Raw genomic sequence first — 26,856 nt, 5'->3', positions numbered from 1 at the left:
GTTTCATGTTTCTTCCAATACTTCCTCCAAACCAAGGCACGCGTAAGCGTCTCTCTTGGACTGACACAATGACACAACATCTCCTCGACATCATACTCAAACACCCACATGACAACTTTACCATTATTGCTAAAAAATTCATGGAAGCTCACCCTTCAACACCTTTCACATTGTCGTCAATTCTTTGTAAAGCAAAACGCTTAGTGAAAAACCTTCCGGAAGACATTCAAACACTTAGACGTAACCAAGCCACAACCATCCACAAAAACAAAAACAAAGCCATTTCCACCTTCATAAAAGCAATAAATGATAAGCCCACTACTCCATGCAAATCTTGTGGTCGCTTAATGTTTAGATCACAATTAACATGTATCAAAAGAAATATTTTACCAGGTCAACGAGCCATACCCCAAGAAGACACAAACCTAGAAAAGGTATTCACAAGTTGCAAAGAATCTGCTAAATCTGCCTTCTCTCTCTCTTTGTCAACACTCAACACAATGGGTTTTAATACACCTTTTCTATATGTTGCAGTTTTAAATAATGTAGAAGCACGCTTAGTATCCACACGTATTCCATTTGCTAAGATAAGAGAACTTACTTTCGATGGACAATATGGAATTCGCGAAAGCGTTGTGAATGTCCTTGCAAACATCTCTGAAACCCACAAAGTGCTGCCACGTTTTGTGCACGAAGAAGCGTCTATTTTAATTGGAATTAAGAGAAAATTAGAGTACAAGCATTGTTATTTAAGTAACATGGTTAGACCATTAGTAACTATGAGGGCTACACAAGATCTACTGACTACTTCTTTATACAAGCAAGAAAATGTTACTTTGAATAAGTTCTGGTTGGATCATTTGGCACAAAGTAAAAAAAAACTCAAATATGTCACTAGAAACTCCAATCAACCTAAACCTTGACGATGATGACGAGATTTACTCTGACGTTATGCTACATGGTATAGATACTCCTCAACAAGTTGTTGACTACAATGACAAAATTACATACGTTGCACCAAGTGAAGGAAACCATCCATTGGGATTATTTAATGACGAATTTTGTGAAGAGCTTAGCTTTCCAACCCTATTTTATGGCGAACCTAGAAGATATTACCAGTTTAAAACACATTACCAGACCATAGTAAAATGGGAACTTATGCATAAAGATAGGCGCTTTTCACTAAATATTGAAAACTTGTTTTTCAAAGCTGTTAAAATTATGACTCAAAAAGTATTGTCATCAATTTGGATTCGGTTACGCAAAGGAAAATTACAAGGTCTACCCTTACAAGCAAGTGATGTTCGTGAGGATACTAACATTGAACGCATCTTAGCTTCTCGAATTGGTTATAGAGATTTTGAAAGCTTGCGCTCCTCCCCAGACTACAAAGACAAACTTTAAAAAAATGCTTTTGCAATGATAAGACAATTAGGTCCTCCAACCTTCTTTGTCACAGTCTCAATAGCAAAGAGACGTTGGGATACGTTGCTCCACGCTTTACACGAAATAGTTCCACTACCTAAAGAAACCAACGAAACCAACAACTCTTACCAAAAACGCCTAATTCGCTCAGATCCAGTCACTATTGCACGATACTACCTTCATAGATTCAAAGCTCTTAAAAGACTGTTGAAACACGACAACTCAATTTTAGGAAATTTGTTGGATTACTTCTTTGTCACAGAGTTTCAAAGTAGGGGTAGTCAGCACGATCATGGGTTGATTTGGATAAAAGATGCACCAATACTTGAAAATGCTCCCGATGACACCATAATCACTTTCATTGATAAGTACCTTAGCACAAACAAAACACTTCTTTCTGAGAGCCTACGTGATGTACATACCCACAAACATCGAAAAACGTGTCAAAAAAAAGAAAGACGTGTCGTTTTGGCTTCCCTAGATTTCCAATGCCTTACACCATGATTCTTAGACCACTCGATTCTAACATGCAAAATAGTAAACTTCACAAACTAACACTTCGCGCTGTCAAAGAAAGCCTTCTTGAACTTCAACCTGAATGCACTGTTACATTTGACTCATGGTTAAAAAATCTATCAATATCCCTTGAATCATATATATACTCATTACACACAAACATAAGTGAACCTACAATTTTCCTGCAACATGAGCCATGTTTACACAAATAATTTCAACCCAACACTAGCTACACTATGGGATGCCAACACTGACATACAATTTATACTCAATGCACATGGTGCAGCTAGTTATTGTACTTCATACATGACTAAGTTTGACAACACTCTAATCCAAGCCATAAAGAGTGAACTAGATTTCTGTGTGCAAAACAATTCAAACACCATCGAACGTCTGCGAAGAGTTGGCAACGCAATTCTCAATACACAACAAGTAAGCGCCCAACAAGCTGTCTATATTGCACTCTCATTACCACTACATAGCAGTAAACGTGACTTCACTTTCATTAATACAAACACAGCAATTGAACGAACATTATTACTAAAACGAAAGGCCGTTCTCCAAACACTTGATCCAAATAGTACATCAATATTCTTTGACTCCATAATTGACAAGTACGCAAAACGACCTAGCACACTTGCAAATATTTCTCTTGCAGATTTTGCTTCATTATACAAGCAAATAGGCAACCAATATAGACCACTTAAGAAAGCCAAGATCATACGATATATACCGCTACAACATTGTCAAAAACCCAGATGCCTTCTATAGAGAGCAATGCCTTTTATTTCTTCATTGGATAATAGATGAGAACCAACATTTGCACAACTTAGGAACTTGGGAAAATGTATATTCAACGCACAAAGACCTCATTACTAACAATGAAGAAAAATACAACAAAGCAATTACAGTCTACAACACAACAAAGATCCATACCAATAGTACTTCAAATATTACCACATCTACCTCCTCTTGCAATCACAATCTCATCGATATTTCAACTGATTTAAATATGCATCCAAAAACACAAAAACCATTCTCTCTACCTGCAACTAAAACTCTCACAATGTCAAATGCAGATTACTATCTTGCAGTGAGCAAACTAAAGTCAGAGCAACGCCTAATCTTTGATGACATCATGCAAAGGAAAAGGGTAGAGCCAAACACTTCAGTTCGTTTGTTTCTCACAGGTGGCGCAGGCACAGGAAAAACATTTACACTATTACTACTAGTACAAGGATTGCTAAGATATTACAACTACCGCACCAACTCCTCACCTGAAACACCAAAAGTACTCTTAATGGCCTACACAGGAAAAGCTGCTTTTAACATTGGAGGCACAACCATCCACTCTGCATTACTTTTACTGTTGATCACTTCTACAAACATAAGCCTTCATCCGGATAAACTAAATGCACTCTCTATACTTTACCAAGATCTTAAACTAGTCGTGTTTGACGAGGTCTCCTTAATAGGAAACAACATCTTCAAACTAGCAGACTCACGACTCCGAGCAATTAAAAGAGTGCACAATAAACCTTTTGGGGGCTTGGATGTTATACTATGTGGTGACCTTTGCCAAGCAATTCCTGTCAAAGATAGTTCGATTTTTACTCGCAAACTAGACTTATTGGAAACAATATCACCTTCATATTGGCACACACACCCAAAATGTCATGAGCTTAAAACAACTATGCGGCAAGACGATCCAAACTTCATACAAATTCTAAATCGAATTAGAATAGGTACACAAACAAACTTAGACATAGACTACTTGAACAACTCGTACTTCAAATCTGTACCTACAAATGTATCTATCTCACATCTCTTTTACTCAAACAAAGACAAAGATAAACACAACAAAGAAGTATTTGAGAAAGCTCTTGGCCATCCAAAAACATTCCTTGCCATTGACAAACGACACAAGTCTTGCAATAAAACAATAGCTATACCCATTGACTCAAAGCTAACTGCGGGGCTTCACTTAGCACTACATCTGAAACCTGGCATTATAGTTGAGTTGTGTGCTGGCAACATAGACATTCTTGATGGTTTAGTCAATGGAGCTGATGAAATTTACAAAGCCCATACACTAACATCCCAAGGTCCTCTCTTATGGATAGAGTTTGGAAATCCTAAAATAGGTCAACGAAAACGATATGAACATAGTACCTTGTTCACCATATCAACACCAAAACATTGGACACCAATTGAAATGATCTCACATGAGTTCCAAATAGGGAAAAACTCTCTGAATTCTATCACAAGAACTCAATTTCCAATTCAGCCAGCAGCTGCACGTACAATCCATAGAGCACAAGGCCTTACATTGCACACACTTGCATTTAACCCTCAAAACATCAGAGCACATGGCCTAACATACACTGCCCTCTCACGTGTTAAGGACCCAAACAACCTATACTTGCTAGAAAAAATAAAATCACAACATATTCAAGTAGACCAGCATGTGTTAAAGGAAATAAATAGACTACAAACACAAGCACAATGGATCCCATTACAACTGAACCTCTTTGCCTTTGCATTAGACCATTTTGTAATCCAATCACTTAACGTAAACAACTTTAATACTCACTATAAACAACTTTTAAATGACCAAATTTTTACATCTTCCCATGTCATTTGTCTACAAGAAACAAGGTTAAAATCAACTAACTCCACATTATTTCACAATTTTGAACATATACAATCATCAGGATTGGTTGGGGTATCTATCTTCTATAGGAGCATAGTTCACCTTTTATCGAGTGAAGTAATTATTACCAACAATGTCGAAGTAGTTATTGCAACACTACAAATAAAAGCACAAACATTCACGATAGCTTCATTGTACCGAAAACCAAACACACCATTTAAAAGCTTCTTAAAAATCTTTCAAACATAATTACAAAACAAAAAATCACACATCCTTTATTGTTCTTTTGTGACTTCAACATCGACGCATCTTCATATAATAAACAATATAATCACCTATCTTCATTCTTGCAACAAAATAACTTCACCCAACACATCACACAAAACACAACTATCTATGGCTCCAAATTAGACCACATTTGGACATCACCAACTTTGCAAGGAATGATCACAGGAACAAACTTCTGCTATTGGAGTGATCACTCAACAACCTATGCCTTACTGCCTCTATCTATCACATAAACTCCCACTCAACAACCTATGCCTTACTGCCTCTATCTATCACATAAACTCCCACTCAACAACCTATGCCTTACTGCCTCTATCTATCTTCATTCTTGCAGGCCCTCGTGAATCCTCACCTTGTTAAAAGTTGAGGTGCAGCTTCCAATACAGCGTGAGGATGAATTGCCGCCAAGGTTCACCGAATTTCGAGGCTAAAAGCTTGATGAGATTCTGCATAGTAAATTGGAAAGCAGAAACAAAATCACGAATCACGATCAACCATTGTGCTCTCTCTCTCTCTCTCTCTCTCTCTCTCTCTCTCTCTCTCTCTCAACGAAGGGCATACTGCAGAGGAGCAGTAGGTGCTGGCAGCAGTCCACTATGTCTCGACAAAGACCCCGCGCTGCTTGGCTGGTGATCTGCCCTCGTCGGGGCATTGAAGGGGGCTTCCGTGAGAAAGCCATCTTCTTCTTGGAGCCTATGGAAGCTAGGTGCTCAGTTGCTGCGGGAGTTGCCATGGCAGAGAGAGAGAGAGAGAGAGAGAGAGAGAGAGAGAGAGAGAGAGAGAGAGAGAGAGAGAGAGAGAATGTGTGCACATGTGTGTGAGAGAGAGAGAGAGTGAGAGAGAGAATGTGTGTGTGTGTGAGAGAGAGAGTGAGAGAGGAAGAAGAAGAAGATGTCGTAGGAAGCTATTGGCGAGAAGCCTAATAGGACTCGTCGTTTTTTTTTTTGGCTCTTGATTTCGAACACGTTTTGTCCTAAGCGCATTTATACACTAATGGGCACCGCTTCACGTTCAATTTGGGGTGGGCGGGTGAGCTTTACACACCTGCCTGCCCAACCTCAAGTAACAATAAGGAATGCTCAAGGAAGACTTAAAAGTGAAATGGCTTAAAATCGCTCATAATATGAAAATGCATTGTCTCTCGGGATAGTTTCCTACGACGTTAAAACTCTCTCTCTATATATATATATACAACATGCTGATGTTCTAAAGAGATTATCCTCCTTTACGACCTTCGAACTTACATATTCGACTTGCTAATTATTCATTTTCGCTTTCTTTCCGAATTATAACATTCAAAATTCAAGCCTAATAAGAGGTCCATTGGGAGTTTTATTTGTGACTCTCTATTACTGTTTCCTCGCTTAGACCTCTTAGGGTCATCTAGAGCACTGCTCACATACCCCAACTTGTAGTGCTAATTTCCCATTTGAAAATGAAGACTCTCCCAACTATAATTTCACTTCACTTTGATTTACAAGGTCAAAATTTAAGCATTTTAGTTACAACTCCCAGTGTAAACACCCTAGATTTTGGCATAAATCAGAATAGTTTCCCCTAAAAAATCATTGAAAAGAAAGTATTTTTTTTAATAGGAGTAAACCAATGATGTAGGGTCTTTTGGTTTGCTTATAGAATAGTCAATGTACAACATTGATGGCTCTTGTCTAAATAGTACCTAGCGGATCTTCCTAATGTGCATTGCTTCATATATTTTGCTATAAATCTACTACCTACTTCTACAAGCAAGAATTTTGTTCCTACAACAAAGTGCGCCACAAGATTTTTGTTTCAAGATCTAGAGACCCTAATGATGGGTACCTGTTTTCATGATCTTTTCTACGAGATGCCAAGTTCACATATGACTAAGGTAGTCTATATTGCTCAAATCTTTAGGTAATTTTGGCGATAAAGTTTGCCAACTGTGTATAAGCTAGTAAGACACACTGCACCAATTTGTTCAAGTGTTTCTTGTCTACTGCATGCTAGTGCTATGGGACAATGTTTGTTTTACAGTCAAGTGGTACATCAAGGATACTCCACATCTACAAGGATGTGCAAGTATGATGGATACTACTCATTTTTATTTAAACTTTTAGGAGTTAGATTGCAGTTTGTTTTTGCTAGTACTTCTGCAAGGTGGTATGGTATATGAATATAAAAGCTTCATAAGTGTTTAATCCATGAATAACTTTCACTTCATGAGGACACTATGAATATGCAATAGTGATACTAACGTATTACTATGCAACCATATGGACAAAGATGTTTAAGCAGAGGAAGGTTAGTTCAAATATTGCGTAGGCAAGACTGAGCACAATACCACCCTTAGAGGAAGGTTGGCTCAAATATTGTGTGGGCAAGACTGAGCACAATATCACCCTTAGAGTGTGGAGTCAAGAAGTTTTAGGTCACGTTCATTTCAGTTGCAACACTCCACACCAAGCTCTTTTTCTTTACAAGATAGCAACCTAGTTTTGGAAATTACTCTCTACATTTGGAATTTATTCCATATGTGGAGAGTAAATGTATCCATGGACTTCAACATAGGGTATCAACAAAATTTCGTGTGTCACAAGAAAGTCCAAATGCTAATCAATCGCTTGACTGATCCGCATTAGTATGTAAGCATTCTAGTTTCTGGAATGAATTGCTTTAAGGGTACGAGCAATAAGATTTGCTACTTTAGAGCACCACGTTGATTAGTTGTATATTAAGATTTATTCAATGATCCTTCTTAGACAAAGAGACATCTCTTGGAAGTATTTTGATTGCAATCATACAATTTTCCTATGTTTAGTCTTCGCTCTAAGTAGATAGTTCCTCCTATGAGGACAGGATTTAGTATTTCTCAAGTGGACCAGTAGATGTGATGTAGATTTAGATTGGGAAAACATCAATATTCTAAAAGAAATTTTTAATAGATATTTTCGAGGATGAAAACTCTCCTTCAAGAGGGGAGTAATGTCAACACAAGTGTAAGACGCCCTGTAGGTGGAACATGGTCCTGAGGTAAGGCCAACTATAGCATGCCATGTTTAGGAATCTCCTAGAGATAGATAGGGGTAGCTATATAAGGACGTGGCTGGGTGGAGAGAAGCATATTCTAGTCCCCTTTTCTCCACAACGTACACGACTCACATGCCAATTTTACTTATACCCTTGCTACTAGCTAGCGAGAAGAGAGAGTTTCAACTTTACTCCAAATGCTAAGCTGGACTAGATATTCTATCTTTCCTCCAAGTACTTGGCTGGAATAGAAAAGCTTTTGCAAGAGGAATGGCAAGACCATGTCTGTTGCTTAAGATGGTCGAGAACCAATTTTTATAGGCGTGATGAATAAGTCATGGGAAGATGTAGTGCTAGTTATGGCTTGTAAGACTTGAATATTTGCATCTAAATCAAAAGACATTCGAGACTCGAAAAGGAGGGGGGGATTGTATTATTTGCTCACTTGTCCAATTCACAACAATGAGATGTCTAGCCCTCCTCTCTCGAATAGAGTACTACACAACGGACCATCAAAACTCCCTCGCTTTTAGACCACTTGTAAAATCCTATCAGTACTGGCCATATGCCAATGAGAAATAGATAGATAAGTTCTATATATGTTGTGTGGACACATATTAGGAAGCGCATTAGCAAGGCATTTAAAACAATTGAAAGTATCAATCCCTAGGAACCGTCTTCCATTCTGAATAAAACCTTTGCATGAATAATCCTGTGAAAAGATAATGATGACAATTAAATGAGAGCTTCCATAGTTCATCGTCTTTACAAGTCAAAGGGGAGGGCATTAGCCTAGGAAAGAAAAGGCATATTTAAGTCATAATGGATGGAGCAATTATGGAACTCAAACCTCGTTTTGGAAGGCTTCCATGGCACACGAGCTTTAATACGTACTGGGGCATCAAAAGAAGTAATGCTAAGCTCATGAGGGGTAGGACAGAAGGAAGGGAGTCATTACGCGGATAGCTTATGGCAATAGTTGGAGCCAAACCAGGCCTAATAGGCAATGGGGGGTTGACGATCCTTGTAAAGCTACTCTTGGCTGTATGCAAGAAGGAGCTTATGTCTCATGCTGGAGGCCAATCCTCTCCATGGCCAGTGTAGCCTTGACGCCTATTGGCAGTTGAAGAAAGTCTGTCTCTCAGAGCGCGTGTCCACGGCTACGAGCGCTTCAGCACAATACCACCCAGCACATGAATACTGCAACGTCTACTTATATATACATTGGCTTCCTTGCAGCTCCCGCGCTACGGCGCTACCTCAAATTGACGCAGTCTCTCTCTCTCTCTCTCTCTCTCTCTCTCTCTCTCTCACACACACACACACACACACAGATTCAAGCTCTTTCTTGACTAACGGAGAGATCTGCTTGCACCAACCTTTCATTTTCTCTTGTTCCTTAGAGTCTTCATTCCGCGTGCGTATAGCAGAAGCGTAACCAAGCAGACTCCAGCGAAAGCACACAACCCCCCTTCGAGGCCTGCTGTCTAGCTGGCAGTGGCCTAATTAATATATACATTATTGACTTCGACGTATGAACAACTTTCCTCACGTCCAATGTAGCAGCGAGGTTGCACACGTCTTTGAAAGCTTGCCCACATGAGGAGTTTATTCATTTTAACCCTACAAAATGTTGCTTTGATGTGTTTGATTTGAATTTCATGTTTTGTTATTTCGCCTTTCATTTCCAAGCATGGCATGGCTCGACCTTTCTTGCATTCTCTCTATATCTATATCTATATGTTATATTAAAAAGACAGGGTCGTATCCTTGCAGCCAGGAGATGGCCCTCTGTCTTGCTAGCCTACATGGCAACAACTTGGAGAAGTGTATAGCAGCCACTCGCCAGCGTGGAGTACCCAGTGCAGCATGTGGACGTGTCCTTCATTTGTGGGTACTAGCAAAAAGTGACTCACCTGAACTACGACACGGTTATTTAATCTCCAACCACCCCGTATGCTCTTTCTACCCTGCTCCTCCCATGCCTATAGTTGCACCTACGCCTTCAGACACCTCCCTTTCTCTGCAAACGTCGCGAGCAGTGGCGGTGCTACTCAACCAAGTCGACAACTACTTCTCCCAATGTTTGATGATGTAGCTCCTATTACATCCTCTCTCTCTCTCTCTCTCTCTCTCTCTCTCTCTCTCTCTCTCTCTCTCTCTCTCTCTCGTTTGCTGTGGAGAAAAGAGCTTTTTTGTACCTTTAGCCTGTGTGATTGCATTGTTGTGACCACGTCCAATGTGGGAGAGAATGGGTGCCCCAATGTGACAAGGGCCTTAGTCAACAAGACCTTAAGAGGGTATTCATCGATGTTTGATCCCATGATGTGAAGTAAGTATCGATTATTGAAATTTTTTATATTATTTAATTAGTACAAGATCTGTTTCATTACTTCCTTTTCATTTTATTGTATAAATGGGGCATCATTAGTAGCTTGCTCATGAGCAAAATCAAAGTTATCAACATTAATTTCACTCTCTTTACTATTGTCAGCCATTCTAACAACTTTTAGGTGTAAACTTTTTAGGTGTACTTTGGCACTTCAAGCCCTAGTTGCTACTCCTCTTTACCCCTTTAGAAAAAGCACTCAAGCTACTGTACCCGCAACTCGAATACCATTAATTGCAAGGAATAGAAGAGAGGGTCTTTCAACACCAAAACAGCACCGGCTCCTGTCAAGCTTCTAATAGCTCAATAGTGGTTAAGCCGTAGGCAAGCCCCGTAGGACTCCACTATTAAGACCATAGCTCTCGACGGTGATGCCCCGTTAACTGCACAAAGGCAGGTGCACTGCAAGGCTGAAAAATCCCTATTCGCTGCCATTTATGATTATTTTACTAGAGATTGGTGTGACTGGATGTCCTTGCCATGTGTATGCTTGCAACAACATTCTATTGGTATCCTCTACTGGCAGGAGGAAGCTCAATATTCTGTCCCTAGGGAGCATGCAACAACAAAGCACAGAAGATGATAGCTATGTGCACAAGGCAGCTTAATCGTTGCAGTGATTTCATGTACTTATAGTGGTAGACCATAGCCAATACTCTGGTTGATTGTTGTCCCATCACATACCCCTCCTATCCTTTCTATAAAAGTGTCCATAGCTAATTTACAAAGTGCAGTGGGGAAGAAGGAGCCTTGTAGCATCTTGCTTATATGCATGAGTAGCTGCAATGAACTTTCACAAGCGTGCACTTTTTCTTCTTGCACCTCCACATGAATCTACAAACCAAATAGAAGAGAAGCATGGTAAGTACATAGGATAGTTGTGCACATATTCCAAACATATGGTGCAAGCACAAAAGTCACGAACACTTACACGATGACAAGTTACATCAATTTTAGCATCATTAGGGGATTCCTCGCTGTAAGGAAACCCCAAAACATCCAATGTCTTTTTAAGTGTCTCTATCTTCACTTTGAGCTCTATTTCCCTCTTTACATCCACATTGTGACTGTGTAATAAACTTTGTAGTTCACTTTCAACATCATGAAGCTTTTGTCTCACATAGAAACCACAATTGGGCTAACCTAGCATTGCTTAATTTCAAAACCCTTGCAGCTTTGAGCTCCCATCTTGCGTTGACAAGATGTTGTTTAGCATCCTGTAGTTGTTTTGTGAGATGATCACTGACAATCTTAATGTCTTGAAAATACTCAAGGCCAAAATATGATAGGCTTTCTGCCCCTTGATGATTGTTGTGATGAGAGAGGGGTGTCACCTTGGTATCTTTGGAAACATTCGTGGCTACTCGGTCCGACTAGCCCTCCATTTCCACAGACCTCTGGAGTTATGCATCCTCCACTTTTCGACATGGGACTCGTAGTATCCTTTTTCTCAAAGGTCCTGCAAATACTGTACAACAAACTAAGCCCAGTTTAAGTGCATGGCTAAACTGCAATGCAATTGCCACCTGACTGAATTCTTTTACATGGAACTTGTTGTATCCTTTTTCTCCATGTTGCTTGGGGCCTTCTGGTACACCTTGTAGTGTAGCTGCATCACCTGGTCATATATATTGCTATGTATATAACGTGTATTTTTTCTTGGACACTGTCATCTATTCCCATGAGCATAAGATATTGAGTTTTGCTCAATAGTCAAGGCATTGGTTTTTCTTGTCTATTTTACCATTTTCTTGCTTGTTTCATTTGATATCTTCTTTTTCTACTCAATTTATGATTTGGAAAATCATAGAAGATTGCCTTGTTTTGTTTTGGTTTATTCTTGTTTTTTGAGATACTCGATAGCTCATCTTTGGCGTTCTTCCCTAATTTGTCACTTCGCTAATCATGATATTCCTCATAGTCATCATCACTAGGGTCTTGAATGGAAACCTCGTCTACTATTTGTTTACAATCAATCTTTTGATCAATTCTCATTGTCTTGGTCTCCACTTTTGGTTCCAAGATAACACTCACCATCTGGAAGGGCATTATGTCAAAACTGTTTTCATTGCAAAATTTCGTGGGTGTTAACTCATTCATGCACACATCTAAAGTCACTAGTATTTGATCCCATACAAAGGGCTCAAAGAAATCCTTTGGAAATGGATCTCACATGTAGATTTTATCCTCAATCGATTGCTCTAGGATACAATATTCTTTTCTCAAGCTTCCACATTCAGATTCTCCGCACATCCAAATGTGTGTTTGTTTTGTCAACCAAGCAAATAATTGCATTTTGGATTCCATATTTATGTCAAAGCCTTCCAGTGGGGTTTGATTTGTGTCTATAATTATGGTCCTTTGTGCGTCATGACCCTTGTTGTTATGCATTTATGCCTCAAGTAGAGGTGGTCATAGCCCCAATCTTGAACCATTTTGAGTTGACGCATGAATGGTCGTCCCAAAATAATCTCAAAGTTGTTGTTTTTTCCAAAATATACTATGGAAAACATATGCTCATACTCAAATCCACAAGAGGATATGATTATCTATTCTAGCATACCCAAAGGTCTCTCTACAAATTTTTTTTCCAGTTGCAATTTCATACATGTCTTTTTGAGAGCTGGTCTTCCCTACTCCTAGATTTCCTTGGTAGTGATGGCTACTCCTACCCCAGTATCAAGTGTGGCTATCAGCTTCACTCCTTTGTGCTCTAGTGGTAAGGTGGTGTTTGCTTCTTTCACTTCAAAATAATCACCCACCTTGTTCACTGGTATAGTCATTGCTTTTGGTTTCTCAGGTTAAGTTTTATCCATATTTTCATTGGCAGGAGCATCTTGCAGGGGGATTTTCAATCCCATCTTTTCTAAATTTTTGCCCATTTGACCCCATAAGTGTGGTCTAATCTTCAAGAGTTCTACAAGATTAATGGTGCATCTTATAGGAAAAGACATCAATTCATGCAGTCTCTTTTTGTCCGTCATGTGTGCAACTGGACTCCATTGAGATAGTACAACCCTCACCTCTGCTTTTGTCTCATGTTCCCCTACAAAAGAAGATAAAGTCCTTGTTGTTCCAGGTTTAATCTCCACGAATACTTTTGTCCCTACATCTCCATATAATGATTGTATATCCCCAAGATAAATCTCATGGTCAATATTAATTTTTGGGATTGTTGCTGACTGTAGCATGGTAACCCCATCTTTTTGGTTTTTTATCATTTCCCATAAGGATTGTAGGCATGGATTGTCCACTTTAGGAATTGGTTGTATGTTCTGAGACTTGGCCTCAATTATTGTGTTTGCAACCACCCTTGTATCCAATGACATTTCATTCCCTGGTTTAGTTGATTCACACATTTTGTTTTCTTTGTGTATGCTTTGTTCCTCCTTTTTAGGTATCGGAACTGTTTGTTTATGAATGTTCAATATATCTGGCTGCATTAGAGCTATGAGCCATCTGTACATTTCCAACTATTTTGTTTCAACTTTTGGATTTGAGTATGTCAACCATCTTTGTTCTAATATTTGGTTGCTTTTCAATCTTGCCTCGTAGGCTTGCATCATGGAATCTAGGTGCTCAGTCACTTTTTCTACTACGATTGAACCACCCATTATAGTTTTTAACAATTTGGCTCCCTTGACTTTTCCTTTGTTCTCTTGTTTGCACTTGAGTTGTTCCCTCGTTTGCTTTAATATTGTCTCTAAGGACATTTTTTCCCTCAACCTTTTTGCTTTCATTTTATCCCTTTTTTTTTCTAGAATTTGAATTGAGTCCTTACTATCAAGCTTTCAAAGTCGGTTTGTTCTAGAAATTTTAGTTCATCTTTTACTCGTGTGTTTTTTGTTGCTTCCTAAGCTTGAGCTCTAGTCACCACATTGATATAAATTGTCCATTCTTACTCAAATCTACTAGAATAAGGTAAAGCTCCAATGACATTCACGATTGATTTTCCCTTATTCTCTAGGTTCTTTGCACAATGTTGAATCAAGTGCTCTTTTCCACAACCCTCACAAAATCCAAATGTTTTCGTTCTCTCACCCTTGTTTGGACAAAGTCGTGCCCAATGGTTACCAATACATTCATAGCATGGACCTTTTGTTTGGGCATCTAGTGGTGCTCCCATTGGTTATCCTGTCCTAGGAGGATACCTTCTAGGTTTGCAATTTTTGTTTTCTATAAATATGTCATTGAGCATGTTTTTATCCATCATGTATTGGTTCCTTACTGGATGAGCCACTTATGAAGGTTTTGTAGCCTCATCTGAGCTTACCCAAAAAGGACAGTCCTCAGCGGTCTATGCTACTCCGTTAACCTACTCCTCAGTGGTATATGCTATTCCTTCAGGCACTCTCCCATAAGTTTCTATTGGCTCTAATTCATAATAAACTACTGGTGGAAACATTTCCTAACTCATAAGTGGTTTTACCAGCTATGTGTAACAAACAATGGCTCAATTTTCTTGAGGTAAAGGAGGTTGTTGGCCCAACATAGGTTGTAGTTTGTCTCCCCATTGTGGCGCATTGTTGGGTCCTTTCTAGTACCTCGGATGTGGTGGCAATTGTTGAACCATTGGAGGTCTGTATGGACTTTCCCTCACATAATGCTAATTGTGAAAGAACTCATTACTTTGTTAGCATAGGAGGCATTTTCCTATCCCTGGATGGGCTCTCGTTAACCCACGTGGCTTTTTTTTAAAAAAAAACCAGCGATGAAAAGCTCTTAAAAAACTACGTTGTCAAAAGCTACCAGGTGAGCAATGAGATCTTCTCCACAAGCAGTTTGCAGGTTCCTAGAAGCAGCCACAAATAGTTTGCAGGTTGCCAAAAACAGCTCTGAGCTTTGTCTACAAGTTTGTCTCTGGTGTTCTTGTTTTTTTTTCTCTCGCTGTGCCTTTTAAAAAAACACATGCACTGCTTGGTCTCTCTCTCTCTCTCTCTCTCTCTCTCTCTCTCTCTCTCTCTCTCTCTCTCTCTCTCCCTCTCCCCCCCCCCCCCCCCCCCCCCCCCCAAACAGGACATGGGCTAGAAGAACTGGTCACTGAGCTTCACAATAGTATAGATGCATATTCAAAGAGCACAATGTTGAGAAGTTCTAGATAGGCGCCTTATCTGGGATGTTGAATTTTTCTATGCAGTGATTGCAATAATGAATGGTAGTGGCAAGAAAGCACTCTTGTGTAGGCCTATCTGTTCCATTGAAAAGAATCACGTATTTAGTATCCACAGTAAATCCACAGATAGCCGTTTTTCGGCTCTCCGTAACTGCCATAGTGAGTTAACCCACCCTACATAAATCATCCAAACACTGTGGCTATCCCTACCATTTCACTGTATATAGGTGTGAGTTAGGGGACTTTTCCCATATCTTCTTAAAAACCCTCAATTAGCTAGTCACTGGGCTAGTTGAGCCAAAAAAATAAAAAAAATAAAAAAATTTAGAAGTATATTATGACCCATTTGTGTGTAAATATTTCATTGTATATAGGGCTAGCTAAAAGGATTTTTCATAATTATTTTGGTATTTATTTATATATTTCTACCTATGGTGTGTTATTTATGCTATGAACATTGACTCACCATTACCATATTTTTTCTTACTATTTTGTATACTTTTTATTCCATATAAAAATAATTTCATGCAAGCTTCTCTTATTTTTGGTGTATCCCAGCAAAAATCCAAAAAAACTAGTTCTATATTTTTTTCACTATTGTGATTTTTTCCTTCCTACATCTATTCTCTATTACTCTCATAAATTAGACCACCAAAAATATTCATCTTTTTATGGTAGACTTATAATGAGAGAGATTTATTTTGATCCCTTTATATTTTTTCCACCTATATTATTTATATTTGACATGTACATATTTTTTTAGACCCCTCAATATTTGATTTTCTTAGTTGTACTATTCACTTATATCATGATCTCAACAATATCTTCAATTATAGACCTACCAAATAAAGTCAAGGGTACGTGGAATGCATGCATGCACCATGGGGGCTTCACTCTTGGAGGTATTCAAAAGAATCATCCAAAGAAGGACCTCACAAGGACTTTGTGCAGTGGAAGAAAACTGTCGGTTTTGCTGAATTTTTAAAGATCACATACTCTACAAATTTGAAAAGGTAATACAAACAAAAGTTGTAGCTCGTGAGCTGATCTTTTACCTCAATTTTTTTCATATTTTTTTGAGCTACGAGCTATGAGCTATCATTTTATTGGTGGAGCCCAGTTTGCCCATGCTATGCAGCCACACTCCCTCTTCCACTTTATCATTTTCCTCTTTCACACACACTTATCCACTCATCATCCCCACCTCTCTCACCACTCCTCTCTGCACCCTACTCACCTTCTTCTCAACCTTGCAGAATAAGAGAAACCATGGTGAACTCATGTCTCCTACACACACTTCCATTCCAAAATTGACCACCTAGTCTCATTTTTCCTCATCCATATTACCCATATCTATCAAAAAAACCACAAAATTCAGCCTCTTCTCTTGAAAGACAACATCATGGTGATTGATTACTCATGTTCACTTACCTTGGCTTCCAAGGAAGGTCAAGAGTGGAGAAAAAATGTACCGTCAAAGCTAGTGGACAGTCAACAAGCGTCAAAATTGACCCTAATCAAGACACTTGGAGCATCAACATTGTAAGAAATCCATATTTTCTTACCTATTAAGAGTTTTTTCTTCCTTATGTGTATCCTAATTGGATACTCCCATTGTAAATATCCAATTCCATTTGTAAATTAAAAAAAATACTAACTCTACTAATTTACTAACACTAACCTACTATGAAAAGTCCTATCACCTCCACTTCTCTCCTCTCTCTCTTCTTCATCTATCCCCACCAACTTCTTGATAATTCCAAGAAAAAGAAATTAGATAAGTGCTGAAAATCTAACCCAACCATGGTTAGAGGAGTAACCCTAGCCCTCAAAATTGCTATAAAAGGAGGGTGTAGTTAGCACAAAAAAGGGGGAGCCATAAGCAAGAGCACTATGCTATAGCTTGAGAAGCCAAGCTCAACCTCTCTAGAAGAATCTCTTGAGTGGAAGCTCATTGTCTTATGCATATGCATGTGTTGTATTAGGGGTGATTAGCAAGGGAGCTCTATGACATTGTAAGAGAGAGTGATCATTCAATTGAGAGTAGGAAATCTATCATTTCTCCTACTAGTGTAAGCCTAACATTTGCTGAATCAAGGAGGGTGGATTTGGACTAAGCTTGGATACTTTGTCTCTCTTCCAACGTGAAGTAATGGACAACAATGATGTGTAAGTGTCTTGGTGTTTTCTTTAAGTTCTTGATAGCTTGTCTCTGGGTGTTGTCATCTATTTAGCCATAAATCCCACATACTGTAAGAGGGCGACAGGGTGGAGAGGACTCCCCTGGCCTTAAGACAGTGATTGGGGTGGCTTTTCTTGTGATGTGTTGTGGTGTAATTTACTCAAGCTATGTTGAACAAATACTAATCTCACTTTCATTGGTCATGACAGATTTGTAAGAAGGTATTAGTGCAACAAGCATCCCCCTTCTCTCTTTTTCTTACATATGTAATTGTGTTTGCTTGATCACTGTTGAACATTTCAAAGCAGCCCGAGCACTATCTCTCTCTCTCTCTCTCTCTCTCTCTCTCTCTCTCTCTCTCTCTCTCTCTCTCTATCTATCTTTACGCGTCCTAGTTCGCATCCAAAACTAGGTGGTGCCCCAAATTTGTGTAGGGTTAGGTTGCAGGTTTGTGTGTGTGTTTGCTGTTTTTTCCAACCCCAACCCAACCCCAACCCAATTGAGCAGCACGGTGTCAAGAAATTTGCGGTCTTGCCAGGAAAGCACCGGGCTTATGGCTGTGAGAGTTTGTGAGAGAACTCAACAAAAACTATATGAAGGAGTTAAACCATAGATGCCATGAAGGCTAGGGTTTGGAAAGAAGTTCAACCAAAGAAGACTCACTCTTTCTCTCTTGCATTCACACACACAAAGGAAGAACGCAAAAGAGAATGTCAAAACAATACGAAGATGAAAACATCAAGGCTATGGTCATAGCGTATCATGGGTAATATGAAAGGGTTAATGGATGAGTTAATGGCATTCAATCTTGGCTGACCAAATAGGCTACGAATTGTTCTTGGGAATTGTAGTTTTGTGCTTACCATAATATATATATTTTGTCTAGTGATTGGGATTAATTGTGTGTACAAATCCTCTTGGTTCATAGCAAGATAACTACGCTTACATCAAAAGAAAAATTATAGTCTATGAGAGGTAGTATGATGGGATCCGGTGATAGAAGTATTTCATTGAGCCTTTCAAGGCCAAAGAGAAACACTATACGTTAATTCTAATAGATTGTACAGAGTGGAAGCGATAGAAATGATCATCATGTGGGTTATTCATCTAAGATAGTATGTGAGAAATGTAGATATGAGAGAAGTGAAGAGATGAGAAGTTTCCCTCCCAAGCCCTATTCTTGCCCGTAGGCAATAAGGATACTGCGGGGAGAGATGTACCTGTAGAAAAGAGAACCTAGAATTTGCAGAGAGGATGAATTACTAAGAATGAGAGAGATAGGTTTGCTTTAGGAGATGAGATTAGATACATATATATATGTTGGATTAGAGATGAAAAAGAAAACAACAACAAATCAAGAAAACATAAATGTAGAACACATCTTACTTGACAAACCCTTTGGCACCATTATTGATGGAGAGAGAAGAAGAGTGGATAATTCCACTTTGATTGATACACCAAGTGCAAGACCTTCTTTGATTAGAGTTGATCTTCCAAGGTTAGCTTGTTGCAAGAATGGCTAGTCTCTCTCTAGGAGAAAGTGTAGGCTTGGGCTTATGCTAATGGCTAAGTACAATTAGGCATTACTACTCACTCCCTCAAGAATTCCTCTCATCAATGGCTTGAATGCTTGTCTCCTTCCAAGGAAGAAGAGGTCCCCTTTTATAGGTGAAGGGAACCCACAAGGGTTTACACAAGAAGAGAGGAGCCAGTGTGAACAGGAATTGGAAAAGTTGGAAATGAGCTGTCCCTGCATGATGTGGGCAGACTGGGGTCCAGTATTTTAATCATATCTCCTCAACCGTAGCTCCAAATAAAAAAGTAAAAATATGGGCAGAAACTTCAGCTCATTGGCTACGATTTTTATTTTAAAATCATTCTCCAATTCGGATTGGAACCTTGTGTAAAAAATTCATCAAAATAGGGTCCATTTATGGCAGCAAAAGTCTTCATGTGGTCTCCTTAGCCTTGACTTTCATTCAATTCCCAAGGACACCTCATGCCATATGAAAGCATGACATTTCTCCTTGACAAAGTTTTGTAACCATGCTTGCAATAATGCATTAAAATGAGTGTATCTTTGAAATCATGCCACCTAGTGTCCCACTAGGATTTGGTTCCATCCTAGTAGCTATTTAAAAAGAAATATAAGAAAAATATGAAAAATACATAGAATATATATATATTGGAGTTTACCCTAGATATAGGATCTAGCTAGGGTGTGAGATGATAATGAAATAGTAGAAATAAAGAATCAATGCTTTTTGCCCCAAGTTAAAGAGGCGGAGCTATTGACACTTTTCCCATAGTATTTTTTGATGGTAAAGTAAGAATACATTACCCTTGAGATAAATAATAAGATGAGATAGAAAGCTTATTTTTATACTTACATATGCATATGTACATTATAGGAAATATAATTATGTATCTAAAAAGTTACAAGATCACTCTTGTAGCATGTGTTCCCACTATGTACATGTCACAGCACGACATCCACCCCCTCTAAACCTGCACATCCTCCGGTATGTGCCAAATTATTTCTTTGTAAGATTAGCTCTCTTGTACATCTTCCTTGCTTTCATCTTCACTGGATGATTCCAGAGCTTCATTTTCACTTTGATCTTCACCTGTGTTTTGCTCTTCTTCCTCATCAGCATTTTCTGGATCATTGTCTCCTCTTCTCTTAAACATTTTGATCCTTTTTCCTGCAATGGGAATCTTTACTTCTGTGCCATCTAGTTCAGACAAGCTGTAAGTAGCATTTTTATGTACATGTTTTACAACATATGGTCCAAACCATCTTTTTGATAACTTACGCATGACTGTGTGTTGGTTATCAAGGCTACTATCATACACTAAAACCCAGTCACCTTTGTCAATTGCTTTGCTCCTGAGCCGATGTCGCTTATCAAAGTAGTCCTTGTTTTTCAATCTTGCATTTTTGAGTCGTTCTTTTGCAGCCTCAATGTCTCCAGGTCTTCTCTCTAGTTGCCTTATGCGCAATGCAAGGAGATCTTCCCTACTAAGCCCCTCTTGCCAAGGTAGTACATACCATGTGGGAATTGTATCCTCAATCGGCATCACTGGCTTTTGACCATACATTAGCTCCGCAGACATGTAGCCAGTTACTGAGCTATGTGTTGTACGATCAGCCCATAAAGCATATGGTAACAGTTTTGGCCACTCACCAACTCTTCCTTCGCAAGCCTTGGCCAAAGCTTTGATGATAGGAGGATGCCCTCTTTCACTCTTTCCATTGCCTTCAGGGTTGTAAGCTGTAGTAAGAGAGAGCTTGATCCCTAATCTAGAAAAGAACTCCCTTGCTTCTTCGGCATCCAGTTCACCTCTGTCTGCAGTGATCTTTCCCACACAACCATAACGGCAAATCACCTCATCAAGAAGGAATTTGCACACAGCTTCTGTGGTTTTAGCTCTTAATGCTCTTCCTTCAACCTGATTAGTTAGGTCCTCTCGTGCAAGAACCAAGTACCTCATCTGCCAGAGTCCTAAAGGCATTGTGACTAGATCCACAACCCATTTATAGTGCATGGCTAGTGGATATGTAGGGTGCAATCCATCACGATGTCGAACATTTGAATACATTTGACAAGTTACACATGACTCTACAAACTGAGATACATCTTTATACATACCCTTCCACCAGTATTTTTCTTTCAACTTGGAGAAGGTTGCCCACACACCCCTGTGTCCAGCCCATAGACTCTCATGAAACTCTTGCATGAGCTTTACTTGAGTCTCTTTTTTACATATAACCCGTTGTGGTGTAGCACCCTTTTGCTTAGGATGCTTCCACAAGTAACCATCCCTTAAAAAGTACCCATATGCTTTCCTGCGTATCCTCTTGAATTCTTGTTCAGACCAATCATCCTGTTTTGTTAGAGTACTCAAGTACCTTCCAATAGAAAGCCAATCATCTTCATAAAGATCTTTCAAGAACAATTCAAGTGAATTAGTCATATAGACATTGTTACCTTTGACATGAGAGATAGAATAGAATTTTGTGCCTACATCATCTCCCTCATCAATCATTTGTGACTCATCTTCATACCTTGCCCTTGATAGCATATCTGCCACTGTATTGTCTTTACCTGCAATGTGCTTAAACTCGGGATTTAAGGACTTAATGTAGGCAATCCACCGCAACATAGCAATATCTGGTGTTGAGCAGCTTGTAATCATCCCAAGAAGTGGTAGACAATCTGTTTCTACAACCACACATGAACCAATTAGGTACTCTTTTCCACTTTTCAAGGCTGTAACCATACCCCATAACTCTCTCTTTATCTGTGGATAGTTTCTTTGGCGAGCACTTAGTACCTTTGCTCCAAATCTTACCACATACCTGTGTCCTTCTTTGTCATCTTGCCCTATTGCCCATCCAATCCCTGTAGGGCTGGTATCTACTGTCACAATCACTGGCCTTTGACACTCATAGTCTACCTTTCTCAAAGTCGTTGCTGACTGGAGTAACTCCTTTAGCTTTTTCATGGATTTTACATGTGCTTCTGTCCATTTAAACTTTTGATTCTTTCTAAGCAGCTGATAAAGAGGATCAGCTACATGTGCATAATGTGGAATCCAAATAGCATAGAAGACACATGCTCCCAGAAACCTTCTAACCTCAGTGATGCTAGTGCATGTTTCTTTCATTCTTTGGATGGCATCTACCTTTGATGGACAAGGTTTCCTACCATATGGACCGCACATGTGCCCCACAATGAGCACTTCATTGATACCAAACATAGACTTTTTCCCTGACAATGTAAGATTCACTTCTTCCAACCTAGACAAAATTTTATCACAATCATTTATGTGGTTTACCACAAACCTGCGACATCCCTTGAGATCCAAAGCTTCATCTTTGTCACTTTCTTCACATCCTTTGATAGGCAAATCATCAATGAAAGGCATTGTGATTTGAGGAATAAAGTCACGTAAGACCTTATTCATTCCATTCATCATATGTGCAACCGAGTTGGTTGCTCCCTGTGGCAAGGTACACATCCTTACCAAACCCAAAGGTGTCCTCATGGTTGTCAAGTCTCTGCTTTCGATTGCAAGCTGAAATTGATCATACCCTGAGTAGAGATCCCCCATTGAGTAGATTGCCCTCCCTGCAAATGCCTCTGCAAATTCATCCACAATTGGACCTGTACCTACATTTCTAATTGTCACCTTGTTCACTGGTTGCATATCTTGGATGAAGCGTAGAGAACCATTCTTCTTTGGAACTGTGAACCACCTGTTTGAGTATGGAGCACAAGAAGGCTCCAAGATTCCCATTTTGATTTTCTCATTCAGTAGCTCTACTAACTTTGGCAAATGAGCCTTTGGAACCGGAATAGGCCGCAGATTCCAAGGCACATGAGGTATTGTGAAAATTACCATAGGAGCTACAATATAAGGATCAACACATCCTATCTCATGTGGCTCAAATGCAAAAGCCTTACCATGCTTTGAAAGCATTTCTTTGAAGCACTTTGTCTCCTCCTGTGTTAGAAACTCCTCGCAACCAATCTGCAACTCTTGAAAAGACTCCTTTGTGAAGGTATGCCCGATCTTTTTAGGATTCCGCAAACTTGGTTGTAAAGAAGCCTGTTCAATCTTTTCCCTGTTGTTGGGTGGTAAGGGTGAAGCTACTGGTTTCACCTTCTTTGCTACACTCTTGTATTTAGTTTCAACATGGACTTCTGGGCCTACTGTTTGGCTTTCTTTAAAGGCTTCTATTACTTGATACATTTCCATAGAGCAAACTTCCACAACTTCATTTTCAAGATGCAAACTAGACCTCATTATAGCATCAAGCTCACCCATAGTATCTACAAAAGAAACTTGTTCACACAAACCCAAAACATTTTCAGTAGGCTCTAGCAACCCACTCTTTTTCATGCCTATTTGTACATTATGCACATATTGCTTCTCACATCTCTTCAAATCTTCAAGTTTTGTAAAACATACTGATCCATTCTTTGTTACCAAGGAGCTCGTTGAAAATGCTTCACCTATTTTTGGATCAGGCGAGACCCTTTTTCTTTCTGTACCACTGCAATCCCGCTTTACAATGGTACTTGGCCAAAACCCATCATTTCTCTATGATCATGAAACTCTTTGCTCACCTGTGGTAGAGGATGTTCTCTGAGGTTGTCACGATTTCTTTCATGGTTTACACAAACTGTGAGAAATTGGACAGCTCGTTTACCATCTTTGCTACGTATTCTAGCATATGCTGAACCATCGTCCATTACCTTTGTTTCCATTCGAACTCCCACAATGTAGGGTTGTCCAAGGATGAGATGATATGAAGATGTATCCTGTACAAAGAAGTTTTGGTCAATCTTTACATCACCTATTGTTACCTTCACACCTGGACATGCTGCATACAGTTCACCGGATGAATTGTTTGCCACTTTTACCATCCAGCCATGATCTGTGTCCATCGGCCATTTGCACTTGTTGTAGAGACTCTTTGACATATGTTTATTTCTGAACCATGGTCAATCAAGGCAACAAATGGCTCTTCAAGATCACCTACCTTGACCAAAGTTTCTGTAGTAGCCCTTGCCCAATGACTTCGTGAATAGTAACTCCTAAGAATATCTTCAACTTCTTCATCATCATTCGAGAAATGCACTTGCTTCACTCTCCCACTAGATTGGTAGCATCCTACCACAGCTCCATCATTCTCCTTATTTTGCAGTTGCATCCCTTGTGTCTTTGAGGTTTCCCCTTCAACCTGTGGACGAGAAACTTCAGCAAGGGTTTGCCTCTTTCTCTTGATGATGTCAATGATCTCCTCATGGAATTCACGCTTTGCAATGCCAAGAACTTCTCCCAGAGTAAACTCAATCTTGCTATTCAAGATCCTTTCCTCCAAGACTTTCTTTAAATCTGTAGCAACCTCAATATCAGATTGTAGTTTATAAGTTGGGCCTTTTGTCTTACCTTTCATTGGCTCTTTCTTCTTTCCTGTTGTAGACTCCTCCATGAGTACTTCAGGTGGAGATGCTCCTTGTGTTGAGGGTGTTTGAGAAGGCATTGAGTCGCTTCTTCCCCCACTTCTAGAAGCTCTTTTTGATGGTCCTTCATCAGCATTCTCACGTCTGCGCTTCTCTTCTACAATTGCCTCATTTTGTTGGCATTTTGTAATGTAGGCATGCACTGACAATGAGTCCACTGGATCATTCCATCCTGTTTCTAGACGTATGCAATCACCTGCTTCATGTAGAATCTCTTTTGTAAGCTTCCCCTTTGTAGCTAATTGCATGACATTTGGCCAAATTTGACCATGATGGTCACTCACCTCGTCATCACAAAAATGTTCAATTTTTACTCCATAAGTAGCTGCCTCAACTGAAGAGGTGGCATGCTTGGTTGCCATATCTTCAACTAAGGTTTGCATTCCCCCCTTCCCAAAGTTAGTTCTCAAGGGTAGACCTGTCTCTCTTAAGTGGATTTTACCATCCTTAAAAAAGACAACATCTTTTGACAAAGCATCACTAAAATCATCACAATCCCTTCTTACATGGTCTGTACTATCACACCAAATACATCTATTAACAAACCCTTCTTTGGGGTGTTGTCTTTGCCTAGGAAGTGGCCCTGATGGTTGGCCTTTTTCTTCAAGCTTTGCGAGCTTCACCTTCAAGTCACGCATTCCCTTCACAAGCTCATCTAGCATGGACTCATCAAACTTAGGAGCGATAAAAGTAGGCTTTACCATTTTGTTAGAAGTTGAGGTGGAAGGACTTGTAGTGTTTACTACCATCTTGTCCCTTCTTCTTTGTCGTTTGGCAAGTAGTGAGACAGCACCTTCAACCTCATTCCAGTCGGTCTTTAGTCCTTGCTCAGCATCTTTACCTTCAAGAAGAAGCTCCAAATTTTCTTGAAACTCTTTACCTGCAGCTTGTAAGAAAAGATCTGTCTTCTCTGCATCTAGTGTGGCCCTTTCTGTCCTAGTGAGTTGTGCATAGCGCCGCTCAAATTCCCTAAGTAGCTCTGTTATTGATAGTCCTTGCTTTGGCTTGACTACCCATTCTAAGAATGTCCTTTTGGTCACTCTCTCAGAGTCCTCCATGAAATATTCCTCCTTTAAAGCTACTTTGAGTTCTTCCCAATTTCTCCCATGCCCATCTTTAATTGCCCTAACATGCTCCCTAATTTCTGGAGCAACAACTAGCTCAAAGCTTTGAATCATCTCACCTTCTAACACGCGATGCAGCTCCATCTCCTTCACATACTCGCGTAAGTACTTGGTTACATCTTTGCCATTGAACTGATCCATTCTATTGACGACCGCTTGTATGGCCTTCGTTGCTGAAATCTCCCTTCTTTCAGTAGCATGTTGTTGTTGCATGAACATTGCAAATGCTTGAAACATTTGCATTGTTGCTGGGTCAAAATGCATACCCTGTTGCTCAACATGATCACCCATGGTTACCCACAAACTCTCACCCTAGCAGATTCGCGTCGGGTTCACCAAAAATATGTCAAGAAATTTGCGGTCTTGCCAGGAAAGCATCGGGCTTATGGCTGTGAGAGTTTGTGAGAGAACTCAACAAAAACTATATGAAGGAGTTAAACCATAGATGCCATGAAGGCTAGGGTTTGGAAAGAAGTTCAACCAAAGAAGACTCACTCTTTCTCTCTTGCATTCACACACACAAAGGAAGAACGCAAAAGAGAATGTCAAAACAATACGAAGATGAAAACATCAAGGCTATGGTCATAGCGTATCATGGGTAATATGAAAGGGTTAATGGATGAGTTAATGGCATTCAATCTTGGCTGACCAAATAGGCTACGAATTGTTCTTTGGAATTGTAGTTTTGTGCTTACCATAATATATATATTTTGTCTAGTGATTGGGATTAATTGTGTGTACAAATCCTCTTGGTTCATAGCAAGATAACTACGCTTACATCAAAAGAAAAATTATAGTCTATGAGAGGTAGTATGATGGGATCCGGTGATAGAAGTATTTCATTGAGCCTTTCAGGGCCAAAGAGAAACACTATACGTTAATTCTAATAGATTGTACAGAGTGGAAGCGATAGAAATGATCATCATGTGGGTTATTCATCTAAGATAGTATGTGAGAAATGTAGATATGAGAGAAGTGAAGAGATGAGAAGTTTCCCTCCCAAGCCCTATTCTTGCCCGTAGGCAATAAGGATACTGCGGGGAGAGATGTACCTGTAGAAAAGAGAACCTAGAATTTGCAGAGAGGATGAATTACTAAGAATGAGAGAGATAGGTTTGCT

At 39.5% G+C, this 26,856-nt stretch overlaps 1 long non-coding RNA gene across 1 annotated transcript; it reads right to left on the bottom strand.

Annotated features, from left to right (window-relative positions):
* Positions 1–4,913: 4,913 nt before the first annotated feature.
* Positions 4,914–9,455, bottom strand: LOC147418496 (uncharacterized). Its single transcript, XR_015187330.1, has 2 exons — positions 9,271–9,455; positions 4,914–5,328 (listed from the first exon to the last, which is right to left on the bottom strand). It is a non-coding gene; the product is annotated as an uncharacterized LOC147418496 (long non-coding RNA).
* Positions 9,456–26,856: the final 17,401 nt, after the last annotated feature.

Source organism: Adiantum capillus-veneris, chromosome 30 (assembly GCF_014529385.1).
Source record: "Adiantum capillus-veneris isolate H3 chromosome 30, ASM1452938v2, whole genome shotgun sequence".
In the NCBI taxonomy this organism is placed as follows: Eukaryota; Viridiplantae; Streptophyta; class Polypodiopsida; order Polypodiales; family Pteridaceae; genus Adiantum; species Adiantum capillus-veneris.
The sequence above is the reverse complement of the archived record's forward strand: the minus strand, read 5'-3'. Positions and strand labels throughout refer to the sequence as shown.